Below are 12,685 nucleotides of genomic sequence, written 5' to 3'. Positions count from 1 at the left end.
TGAATCTTTTTGTTGACTTTTGGCAATTCTGTCTTCCATGGGCTTCAGGTGATTTACCTGAAGATACTTAAATATTTTTAAAGATTTTTAAATATTTTATTGAGGGATATCAGTAGTGATGACGTATCAATGCAGACAAACTCATGGCTTAGATGATACTAAAAGTCAGGGCATTATTGATATAAGGATAGTTGTTATTGGAAGTTAATATTCTTGAATATACTAATATTGACAAAAATTATTTTAACACCAAAACTAAATGAAAGCACCAGCCAGTTGCCAGAAATTAAAGCAACCACATATGCAATGTTTTAGAGCTTGGTAATTAGTACCTGCATCTAATACTAATGTTATCATCAACTATAAAATAGTTATATGAAGTTTAAAAAATCAATTTCTGTTAATTAGTTAAAGTAATATAAATTTACTCTTATCAATAAAATTTTGTTAAAATTTGTCTTACAAATAAAGACTTTAAAGAATATATGAAGAAACAATCTGATTTCCTTGGAGAAGAATGAAGATTTTCAATCATATATTAAACATTGTTAAGGTAATATACATATGTTTGTTATTAGTCAGATATCAATTTGTATTAGTTACCAATAGCTGCACCGTAAAATACCACAAACTTGGTGACTTAAAATAGCACAAACTTATTATCTCACAATTTCCATAAGTATAGAGTTTGGACACAACAGAACTGGTTCTTCTTTTTAGAGTCTCACAAGGCTGCAATTCAATAATCTACTTCCTAGTTTGCTTAAATTTTTTGGCATAATCTGTTTCCTTACATATCTAAACCTAAGGGTCCCAGCCTTTCGATGAGGGTCAGCTGGAGGCCACTCACAGCTCCTAGAGGGCTGCCCTTAGGTATTTGCCATGTGAGCCTCCCGAAAGGGTTGCTTACTTTTTCAAAGGGAGTTAGAGATATAGTCTCTAGCATGAGTCTGCTAGCCAGACAAAGTCTTAAATCGTGTTGTGTAATCACAGAAATGACATCATTCACCTTTTTCATGTTCTATTGGTTAGAAACAACTCATAGATAATGCTCACTCAATAGGAGGGTACTAAATAAGAGTGTGAACATAAGGAGGCAGTGATTATATGGGGCCAACCTGAGTCTGTCCAGCACATTATTTCCTTTGATGGCCAATGCTTCATGTCCCTCCTGCATTCAAAATAACTTCACCCCTCCCCTGAGTACCCAGTGTCTCATCCCATTACACATCTGCTCAAATTTCACAATCTAATCAGCTCCAGGTGTGAGGTACGATAGGCATAGTTCCTCTTGATCCCTCAGTCTGTACATACTGAAATAGACAAATTAAGACTCAAAATATACAATGTTGGGACTGGCACAGAAAGACAACTATAGTTGTCTCTTGGTATCCATGGGGGATTAGTTCCAGGAGCCCCCATGTATACCACAGTCTGCAAATATTTAAATCCCTTATATAAAATTTATGGTATAATACAATGAATACAGTAGGCCCTCTATGTACGTGTTTCATGAAACATGCAGAACTGGAGGGCCAACTGTATAGATATTTCCATTCAAAAAGAAGGGAAATTGAAGTTTAAAAAAAGTCACTGGCCCATAGCAATTCTAAAATCCACTTAGACAAATGTTAGGAGTTTCTTGTGTGTTTCAAGGTCTGGGAATAACTCTCTGTGGCTTTGACTTCACTCTCTGGGCTATTGGTTCTACATTTTGAGTCATTCTATCCTTCTCATTGAAGGTAGAATGTGTTCCCAACTGAATAGTTTTATTGGCTGGCTTCCTGGAAGGAGTCCAGTAGGCTTCTTTCATTTTATACTCTTTGTTCCTTTTAATACAAGCTGTCACTATCTTAGCTGAAACAGTTTTTACAGATACTTTGTGGATCTCCTATGGATTTCAATGAGATTCAATCCATTAGGCAAAAAACACACTCATAGATCTTTTGACATAAGTCTTTTATTTGGGGTATGCACTCAATTGCTTTAGCAAAATAGCTATTAAGAAATGTATATTGAATTGTCATTATGGATTTACTTGACGTTTTTGAGCTAGTATGAAAATATTATGTACAAAAGAGCTTCTGTCAGATAATGTTCAGCACATATAGTTGGGCAAGGTGCTCTTATAGGGATTGAAAATATAACAGTGAACAGAATAAGATAGAAGATAGGAGACGGGATTTAATAATTTGGTGCATGGTGATCATAGAGATAAGGAAACAACCACAGCAGAGTGGAAAGGGGGTGTATAAACCATTTGTGGGGTGACAGGTAATGGTTACTAGAAAAAAAGAGACATTTCTGGTAAGACCTGAATGATGAATGGGGGTTACCAAGATGAAAAATGGCAGAATCAAACTAGGGTAAAACAAAAAAAAATTCAAACCTAAGAATAATTATGTGAAAAAATTATAGCCAGTAAAGTGTATGACGTACTGTGAAAACTGATACAGTTAATATGGACTAAAGGCTTGACTGTAGATATTAGGTTGAATAGAAATTAGTGACAAAGGGATTCTGGTAAAAGGTGTGGGTGTGTGCATGTGTGTGTGTGTGTTTGTGTGTGCATGTGTGTATGTGTGAAGGAGAGAGAGAGAGAGAGAAGGGTGAGATAAACTTTTAGTCATTCAATGCAGACTGACATAATTGAGTTTGAAATTAAAAATAATCAAGTTAGTGGAAAACTATTTGAGCAAACAAAGATTTGGTGGCAGGGAAAAATCTTTTCATATATTCAAAATGCTTAATGGCATTTATATTCATTTGTGGTCATATCTGACTACATAATTTGCAGGGTCCAGTGCAAAATTAAAATGTGGGACCTTGGCAAGAGGCAGGGAATGCAGTATCTCCTTGTCACAGGCTGCCACTCCAACTCATATCCACTGGGTGACCCACAGGAGATTGCAACCTCCATGCCAGGATGTGGCTGGTGCCTGGATCAGTGCTGGGCAAGAGGCCCCTTCAGAGTTACCTACAGAACACACCATGGAGTTTGCAGCCCAGAGAGAGGATAGCTGTCACCTTGCCCTATGCTAGAAGCCATAAGATGTGAGGACACCCCAGTCCTTCCCATGATTGTGCTCAGGCCCCCACCAGGTGTGGAGGGCAAAGACAAAATGAAGGTTTCCCCTACCTGCTGATGGGATCCAATTGCCACTCCAAGTGGAGGGCAGCAGCTATTGTGGGAAAGAGATGGTGTGAGAGGGGACAGGTAGATTTGGGCATCAGGAGACAGGGAGCAGGTGGCTAGGAATCCATTGTAGGGAAATGGAGGGTGGCAGGATGTGGTATGGCACATGAGCTGAGACCTCAGGCACCTGATGCATGATTCCTTGCCTCATAGGTCTTCACTGACAAAACACTTCACTTAGGAATTCAAAAATAAAATTAAGAATTTCAAGATAACTACCATGGAACATTAAACCCTGAAAGCGGGGCCTTCTGGAGCAAAGGACCTTGTGTAACTACACTGGTTTAACATTCAAGAAGCAGGCCCTATTCAATTAATATATTTTTTATACTTGTTTTATATGCTTCAATCATACTTAATGGCATTAATGCAATTTAATTATAAATTTCATATCTCTCCTTATTTATCATGGAAAATGTGTATGGATGGATTACATACATTTTTGCATTACACTAATTCTGACTTTCAAATTTAGCTCATAGATGGTTTATGGGAAAAAATGTTTATTCTAGCATCATATTAAGAAATTGAAGTAGTCATAAAGCACCTGTTTTAAATGTAAAAAATAAATGAATAAATTATTTGGTACTCTACTTCATCCCAGTCTGTTTTTATCCATTCATAACCTACTTTCAAAATAATAGATTTTGAATATCTACTAGTTTGAAACCCTTCATTTTATCTGTGTATCATTAACTTTAAAGACTTACTCATTCTTATTTACTCATAGAGCCTGTATTTTGAGACTATTACAATCACTCTTTTTGAGACTTAGGGTCAGTACAACTGAATCTAGAGACTAGCATACTATAAAAATTTTATTATTTGTTACTTTAAACTTCTAGCTGTTATTCATAATTAATTCACATAATTAGTTTAAAGACTGTTCTTTTACTAAGCTTAACTTTTATATCTGAAAATATATCTAGAGTATTGAAAATATGAGTGTTTTTATGACCAAATGTTTTATTTCTCACAAGTTCTCCTCGAGAAAAAAAATAAATTAAAAAAAAAGAAAGAACCTATGAGGTTGGTTGTATCCAAAATTTGCCATGAATACTGTAACTTTAAAATCATTTAGTATATTAATTATCTTAAATCTAAAGTTTGTATGAAATAATCATTTAATAAAGATAATTCTCTTTCTATAAGATTTTTTTTGAGATGGTATGTAGTGAAGTGTGAGAAGTTTGCATGTTCGGATATTCATCCTATGTGGATGCTCATAAACTTTCAGATGTGCCCTGGAATCTTTAGCTGACTTTATATGGATGGGATAAAATAGTGCTAATACTATGACTCTCTATATGAATTATCTTCATGTGATCTATAGTTATACATGTATTATCCCATGTTTGTAAGAGAACATGCAGGAATGGACATAGTATGAAAATGAAGTATAATTTAAATATTGCAGCTACTTTTTAAATAGTTTCATTTGTGTCAAAAATTAAGTGCAGTAGGCTGTTTAGTCACCTTGAGCTATTTTTAATGTCTCCTTATATCCTTGGAATCAGAAAAAAAAAGAAATGGATAGAAGTGGGGTTTCCAATATGTAATCCTTTATTATACTGTAAGTGGTAGAGTGGGAATTGGTATACAGGGAAGCATTCACAGGAGATTACTTTTGGAGATAGAAGAAATGGGCAGAAGTAATGAAATACACTTTTATAGGAACTGTAGTGATGATACTATCTTTCTAGGTATTGGATTATACATCATTTTAAGGTAACTTTTTTTTTCAGGAAAAATGAGTGAGCAATCATTTTCTGAAAGGCAAGAAATTTGAGAGGTATTCAATATAATTTAATATGGATAAAACACAAGGTAAAAAAACACTTCTGATATGGCACCAAATATAATTTTATTTTTGTGTTTTTTTATTCCTCTTTTTGAACATTTAAAAAACTTAGGGATTTGAGTTACTTAAGTCACGGGCTTTTTAATAGAGTTAGTTGTAAGATAGTTTTGAAATTTGTTAAAGAGTTAAATAGAGCTCTAATGCAAATTTATTACAAATCTAGAAGTCAAGGAGCCGTATATGTGTGTGTCATTATTCTATGCATATCCTATTCTGGAATATTTTCGTATTCAATTTCCCAATTATGACATTGCATTCTGCCATGAACATGAGCATTGAACTATATGTTTGGGGCTCATAGAGAGAAACTTAACTTGCCTCTGGATGTGATCTAGGAAAAAAATATACTTACTGCTTTTTTTTTTTTCTCATGACATTAACAATTTGTGCAACATAACTAATTATACTCAGCATAGTGAAAGGATGGACACAACTACAAAAAATATATGTTTCAGTTGAAGTATAATTTCTGTCATGTAGTTTCAGGAAGGTTCATAGAATGTAATAAAATAAATGGGAATAAAAGGAAATTAAACCAATAATATCTGAATTCCAAATATATTTAGAACAAATATATATGGTCAGCCTTGGTTATTTCCTCTTAAAGGATCAGCAAGGTAGATCATAATCAAAATAAAGTGCTAAATTCAAGGCCGTTCTGGATATGGATATTGGTGCACACACACAACACTACAGCCTTATGGGCTTAGAAAAACACACATTTGTTATCTCACAGTTTCTGTGGGTTAGGAGCAGGGGCCCGGCCTAACTGGTCCTCTGTTAAGGGTCTCACAAGCCTGCAATCAAGGCGATAGCTAGGCTTTATTCTCTTCTGGAGGCTAGCCTGGAGAAGAATCTACTGCTGAGCTCCTTCAGGTTGTTGGTAGAATTCATTTCCTTGTGGCTAGAAGAATGGGCACCAGCTGTTTGCAGTCAGCTAGAGGCCGTGTGCAGTTCCTAACTACGTGGACTTTTTCAACATGGTCACTTACCCTTATTATGCCAAGCCTGTGAGGAAACTCTCTATCCCTAATTGGCTAATGTGAAGTCGTTTCTAATATAATGGGGTCACATACATGATATCTCATTACCTTTGCTATATAGTGTAACCTAATCAAATCTCATTAGGAGAACGCCATTTCATCACATTTGTCATATTCTTTTGGTTAGAAGCAAGTCACAGATCCTGCCCAGACACAAATAAAGAGGAACACACAACAGTGTGAACATCAGAAGGCCTGGAATCATTGGGGTCATCTTAGTGTCTGTCTGTCACAGGCATAGACAAATTGCTAAAAACTAAATGTAAATAGCAAATCTTAAAAGCAGGCAAAACAAAAGGTATATCACATATAAGATAATCATACAAATGAAAAACAACTTTTTATCAAAAAACCCCTAAGTATTTTGTACTAACAAATAAATATATCTCACTGCTTTTTGAAAAATATATGTTTAAAGTCAAAAGTGGAAGCTGAGAGAAGGGACCATTATAGGCAGCCAGACAAGAAAAGATAGTATTTTAGAATAAGGTAGTTACAGGAGATATGGGGAAAAGTGAATGAATTTGGTATGCAATAATAATGATGATATAAATATTAATAATAACAATAATTAATATTTATTGCAGTATTATATGAAAGACCATATTCTAAGATCTTACAGTTAACAATTAATTTAATACTTACAACAGATACATTGTTATTTTCCATTATTAGACAAGGACACTAATTCATTTCAAAAGTAGGGAACACAATTTTCAGTAAGTGTTGGCCATTACTCTTAAATAATATGAGTACTTTCATTATAACATATCATGATATAAAATTTAAAAAGCCATATTAGGATATAATATGTTACTTTTCTTCTATTTTGAAGACAGGAAATTTTAAATTAACATCTTATTTTGACATAAAATTGATAAACATCTATTGTAGAGAATTTGGAAAATATAAAAGGTAAAAGGAAAAAAAATTTAATAATGCCACCAGCCAGAAATAATCAGTAGTAACATTGAGAAATTACTTATAGTTATATATTTTAGTGTGTTTGTATACAATTACCTCCATGTGATTTTTATTCTTTTTTCCATTTAGTCATACAATGCAAGCATTTCCAAGTAACTAAATATTTTTTGAAAAGTAGTACTACTGACTATATAATGTTCCCTAGATTAACATAATTTATTTATAACCATTTTCTTAAATTACATTTAGACTGTTTCTCATTTTTACTATAATAATAAAACCGTCTTCAATTTCATTATACATAAATCTTTCTTCATATCTCAGATTACTTCTTTAGAATGACTTCATACTCCAACTACCATTAATAATGAATACTACAACTACCATTGTACTGTATAGCTAGACACTTTTATGAGTATCATTTCATTTAATCATCTCAAAAATCCTATGAGGAAGCTTTTATTATCCTCTTTTTGCTAATGAAGAAATCCAGTATGAGGCTGAGCAACTTGATATTAGTCAAAAACAGCAACAACAACAACTAAAAAACACTCTGCCTAATGACTAAAGAGGTTTTAAGAGCCAGACTGCCTGGGTTTAAAGCCCACTTACTCCCTTTACTGCACATTTGGCTTTGGGAAAGTTACTTAACTTCTTTGTACCTCAGTTTCCTCATGTTTAGGATGAAGATATTAAAAAGTGCTTTAATGTTTTACTGTAATAATTAAGCAAGAGATGCCTGCCCAGCATTTAGACTAGCTCCTGGTTAATAAAAATAGCTTAAGAAATGTTTTGCAAGTATGAAGTTGGAGCCTTCTGAGAATACTAAAAAATTAGATTTTCTAAAATACAAGTGGCTGACAATCAATTCAAGCAATATGACCAACTATATTCTTTCTTATAGTTTTTGAATATAAGATTTTTCAAATGCATTTTAAATTTATAAAAATTAAATATATATGTATGTATTTAATTGGAATTTGGAGGAAATTAAAGAAATGGACTGTTTTCCAATATCAGGGTACTTAGAAGGCTCAGGGATTAGAACACCTCCAGGGAAAACAGTTGAGATCAGAGTGAAATGAGATCAGATTGGAAGCTCAATGGTAACAGGTAATTAGATTTCCGATAGAAAGATAACAATGAAAATATATACTACTTTGTATAAATGCAGGAATGAAACTTCCTTACAGACATGGGATAGGGCATTGGAGCTAAATTTAAATATATTTCAGCAAAGTTCTGAGCTCAATAAGAAATGATGAACGATTAGGTTAGGTGGAAAGCTGAATTCAGTTTTGTACTTGTTGAACTAGAGATGCATATTTGTCTTCTAAATAGGGAATTCCTACAGAGCTATATGTACAATTCACCTCATAAGGATAAGGATTTGACATATAAGTGGAATTCATTAACTTAGACTAAAAGCAGTTGACGCATGGTTGACATGGAATTATTCATATTTCTCCTTCATATATATATATATATATTTTCTTTTTATAACTTCTAAAATAGATATGGCAAAATACCAAGAAATAGAACCAAATAAGAGGTACAAATATCATAGAAAAAGAGACCAAATGTGCAGAGATAAATGAATAACAGCAAGTGTGAACTTCCTCTCAAACTGCAGAGATGAATGCAAACTATTGAGTGCAGTAGTTTGCTAAAAGGCTGAGTCATCAGTAAGGTAAAATTTGCAAAATGACTAGCTCTCAAGGAAATATGAACATTAATTTCATCCTTCAACATATTTTTTAAAAATTTTACTTGAATATTAATATTTACAAATAATTTAATATTTTTACATTATATATAATTATATATTGAAATATAATTATTTCAACTCTAAATGGAAGTGGGACCAAATTAGTTTTATTCCACGATTATTTTCTCTACAATACATTTGAGCACAAAGTTCAAAACACTTGATCAGATCTTAAAAAGTTTATTATTTGACTCTGTCAAATTTTAAATTAAGAGAATTTGTGAATGATGATAATATACTGTAAAAAAAAAAACAAACCATTAACAAAAAGTCTATTGATCACCTGAGTTTTCCAAGAACTACATTCATATTATAAATCTGTATTTATAACACAAAACCATATCTGCAAGCTTTCAGCTTAAATCAATCTAAACTTGTTATTTAGCTTTAGACAAAAACATAATAGAAATATCAAGAGATATAAATGAGATATATATTATGGCTATTGTTAATTTGCATACATTGATAAGTCAGTGAAGGTTTATGGATAGGAAGTGGGGGATGTCTTGAGATGCAGTTGATGTTGTTTAATAGTAAAGAGCAGTTGGAAAATGGAGGTAAATTTGAGGATTAATAATGTTCCTATATCAAATTTACTATAATTTTTTGGTTTTTTTCTTATTATTTTATTTTACTTTAAACTTTTTATTGAATGAAAGATTCTTTAAATTCTATAGTGCTTTACAATTTTCAGAAGTTTCACACATATGATTTCATATAATCCCATAATAACACTTCTTAAAAATTCTCTACTCCTATATTGCCTCTCTCCCCTCTCCTCTCCCCACTGGTAACCACTAGTTTGTTCTCTATATCTGTGAGTCTGCTTCTTTTTTGTTTTATTGTCTAGTTTGTTGTATTTTTTAGATACCACACATAAGTGATATCATACAGTAATTCCTACAAAATTTCCTATAAATTTTAATTAATGGATTGATGGATTTGTTGACAGAAGTAATCAATAAACAATCTATAATAGAATAGAAAAGAGTTTTGTTTGAGCCAAACTGAGGACTATAGCCCAGGAGACAGGCTCAAGAAGCACCCGTGTTATGTTCTGGCAGACTACAAAACGGAGGAGGCTTATAAAGGCAAAAACCCACAAAATTACACAAGTTACTTGTCAAGAATTATAACTGGAGCTGTCAACAAGTAAAGGTGCTTGTTAAGCAAGGATTGATTGGCGTCCAAAATGTTTGCATAGTTACAAGGGGAGACGTTGAGACCATAATGTTGTAGCTGGCAGCTGCTAGCAGATACTGTTTTAAGAACGGCTGATGGTATCTTGTCTCATACAGTTCAGAAAATTCAAGTTCCCAGTGATGCAGGAATGTTTCTGAAACCACATCCACAATGCCATCTTACTCCATTTTGGATGCCTGAAGCACAGGTACTCCACTTTTATTTTTATTTTTTTCTAATGGTTAAAGCAGATGTACAGTGATGTTTAATAGGCTATAAGCAGGCTATTTTGGTTAGCCTGAAGTTCAAGTTAAGTCATGTATAAACCAGAATGACTTTCCCATACCTCAATATGTGAAAATTTATTCCATTAGATTAAAAGGCTAAAATCAATTTATATAAGAATGACTTTTTTAGATTAGCACTGCAAGTAGTGACCCTCCCAAGTTGCCATGTTAGGCAATTCTATGAAATATTCTAAACAGACAGCTCACTTCTGCTCACCTTATTATTATCACTGGAATAATCCCCCTTTTTGCCCCTTTCTCCTGATTTCACACATCTGGTGTCGTTGTCCCCTTAAATTCTCCTCTGCCCCCTATTATAAATGAACATCTCAAAATGTGCTACAGTCAGTAGTTAGCTGGAGTTGGCCCATACTTGCTCAGGTGAGTGGATTGCTAAATTTTTAGAAATTTTGCAAGATGATTATTGAAGATAGCCATTGTTAAAAAATTAAATTATAAAGTTACAATTAAATTACTTATATTAAAAGCAAAATAAATACTTAGCACTCATCACTTCCTAATTATTTTACATTTTATTATTATCTATATTCTTGAGGATATATACATATATTGTATTTTTGTGGTGGAACTGCTATGTAATGGTGTGCTACTTCACATTTCTTCCCAACTCTGCATTCAGTGAGGTCATGTTAGTATTTTGAAACTAACCAAGAATATTTACACTACAGAAGTTGACAAATGTTACAATTCAGAATTTTGGAGCTGTTTTTGTTCCCTGGATAGCTAATTGTTAAACATTTACTAGCATGCCACTAACTACAAGTAGATTGACTTAAAATGTTGTAAAGTTATGCTTACATAGTATCTTTGTATTTTAAAAGGAAATTTAGAAATCCATGCATAACTTGGAGTAGAATTGTCTGCATGGTAATTGTTTGATAAAGTTTGTACTTTGGGGGAAAGTTTTTCCTGCATCTCATAAATCATATTCACTATTCAACCAAACTTTTTGTCTACTCAAAATGTTGCCTTGTAACTCATGGATCTTCTCTTTTCTTTTTGCAATGTTGTACTAAAGTCACAAGAAAAATCTATTAATGCCTGTATGTTTACATTTTTGAGTTATGAAACAAATACAGTTGAGATCCTTCAGAAAATGCAAGTATATCATTAAAAACATGTGTCTCCTTTTAAATATACTCATTATTAATTAAAGAAAAATATAAAGCAAAGCACTTGCATGGAAAAAAAAATTGTTTATTGGGGTTCTGGGTAAAATACATTGGTCTTTATTGTCAGTGAAATTGATTTACAATCTCGTGAACTAAACAATGAGGTTTGGTCAGTTTACCAATGAGTTTTGAAGCTAAGTTCTCACTTGTGATTTTGTCTGACCTTATTGCTTATTCACAATAAAGTGAATTTTAAGTGAGTTTTATATAGCATTACAATAAATTTTTTTTCTTTCATTTGTGTCACCTTTTTAGAACAATTTTAACCAATATATTTTCATATATGTAAAGAGTTTCTCACTTTTCTGAACTAATTATCATGTCTATTTACCTATTTCTTGTCATTTAGATTAGGAAATTATGTTGGGTGATATACTTTATGTGGATGGCTTCTTTGTAATCAATATGAAATTGTTGGAATTCTTATAATATATCTTATTTTTATTGTGGCAAAGTGTGGCAAAGCCTCAAAGATTACAATTGACTTCTGGAAACTGCAAAACCTAAACAAAACAAAAAATTTACATTTAATGAGAACTTAATTCTCATTCTCTGTTATTCATGCTATTTTATAATTTCTTTTTCTCCATCTCCTCCTTTTCCTCCCCTCCTTATCCTTCTTCTTTATTCACATCATCTTCCTCATTGCTATATACATAGCAGGAGCTCTATAATACTTATGCAAAACTCATACATTTCAGAGCATATGTAATCCCCTCTTGTTGATTGTGGGCTAGACATATTAACAAGCTTCTAATGAATATAAAATGGCAGAAGTGATGGGATTTTACATCTGAAATTAAATTATATAAAGATTATGGCTTCCTCCTTCTAAGTTAGTGTCTCTAGCTGTCTCTTACATTGCTTTTACTTGAGAAAGCCAGATATCCAGTCTTGAAACAGCCTTTTGGAGAGGTCCATGTGAGTATGCACAGGAGGGAATATCATGACCTGAAAATGGATCTCCCCTAAAGGAGGCTTGAGACGATTGTAGTCCTGGCTGACAAGTTAATTGAAGCTTCATGAAAGACCTTGAGCCAGAGAACCCAGTTAAGCTGGTCCCAGATTCTTGACCCACAGAAACTGTGAGATAATAAATATTTATGTTTTCAAGCTGCTTACTTTAGGGGTAATAAGTTATGTAGAATCGGGTAACTAATTCACAGAGACTAGCTTCCTCTTTACCAAAGCCACTTTGTTGTTCCTGACTGATGAAAAGTTGACATACATT

This window comes from Eubalaena glacialis, chromosome 5, assembly GCF_028564815.1.
Source record: "Eubalaena glacialis isolate mEubGla1 chromosome 5, mEubGla1.1.hap2.+ XY, whole genome shotgun sequence".
Taxonomy (NCBI): domain Eukaryota; kingdom Metazoa; phylum Chordata; class Mammalia; order Artiodactyla; family Balaenidae; genus Eubalaena; species Eubalaena glacialis.
This window is presented reverse-complemented; position numbering follows the sequence as displayed.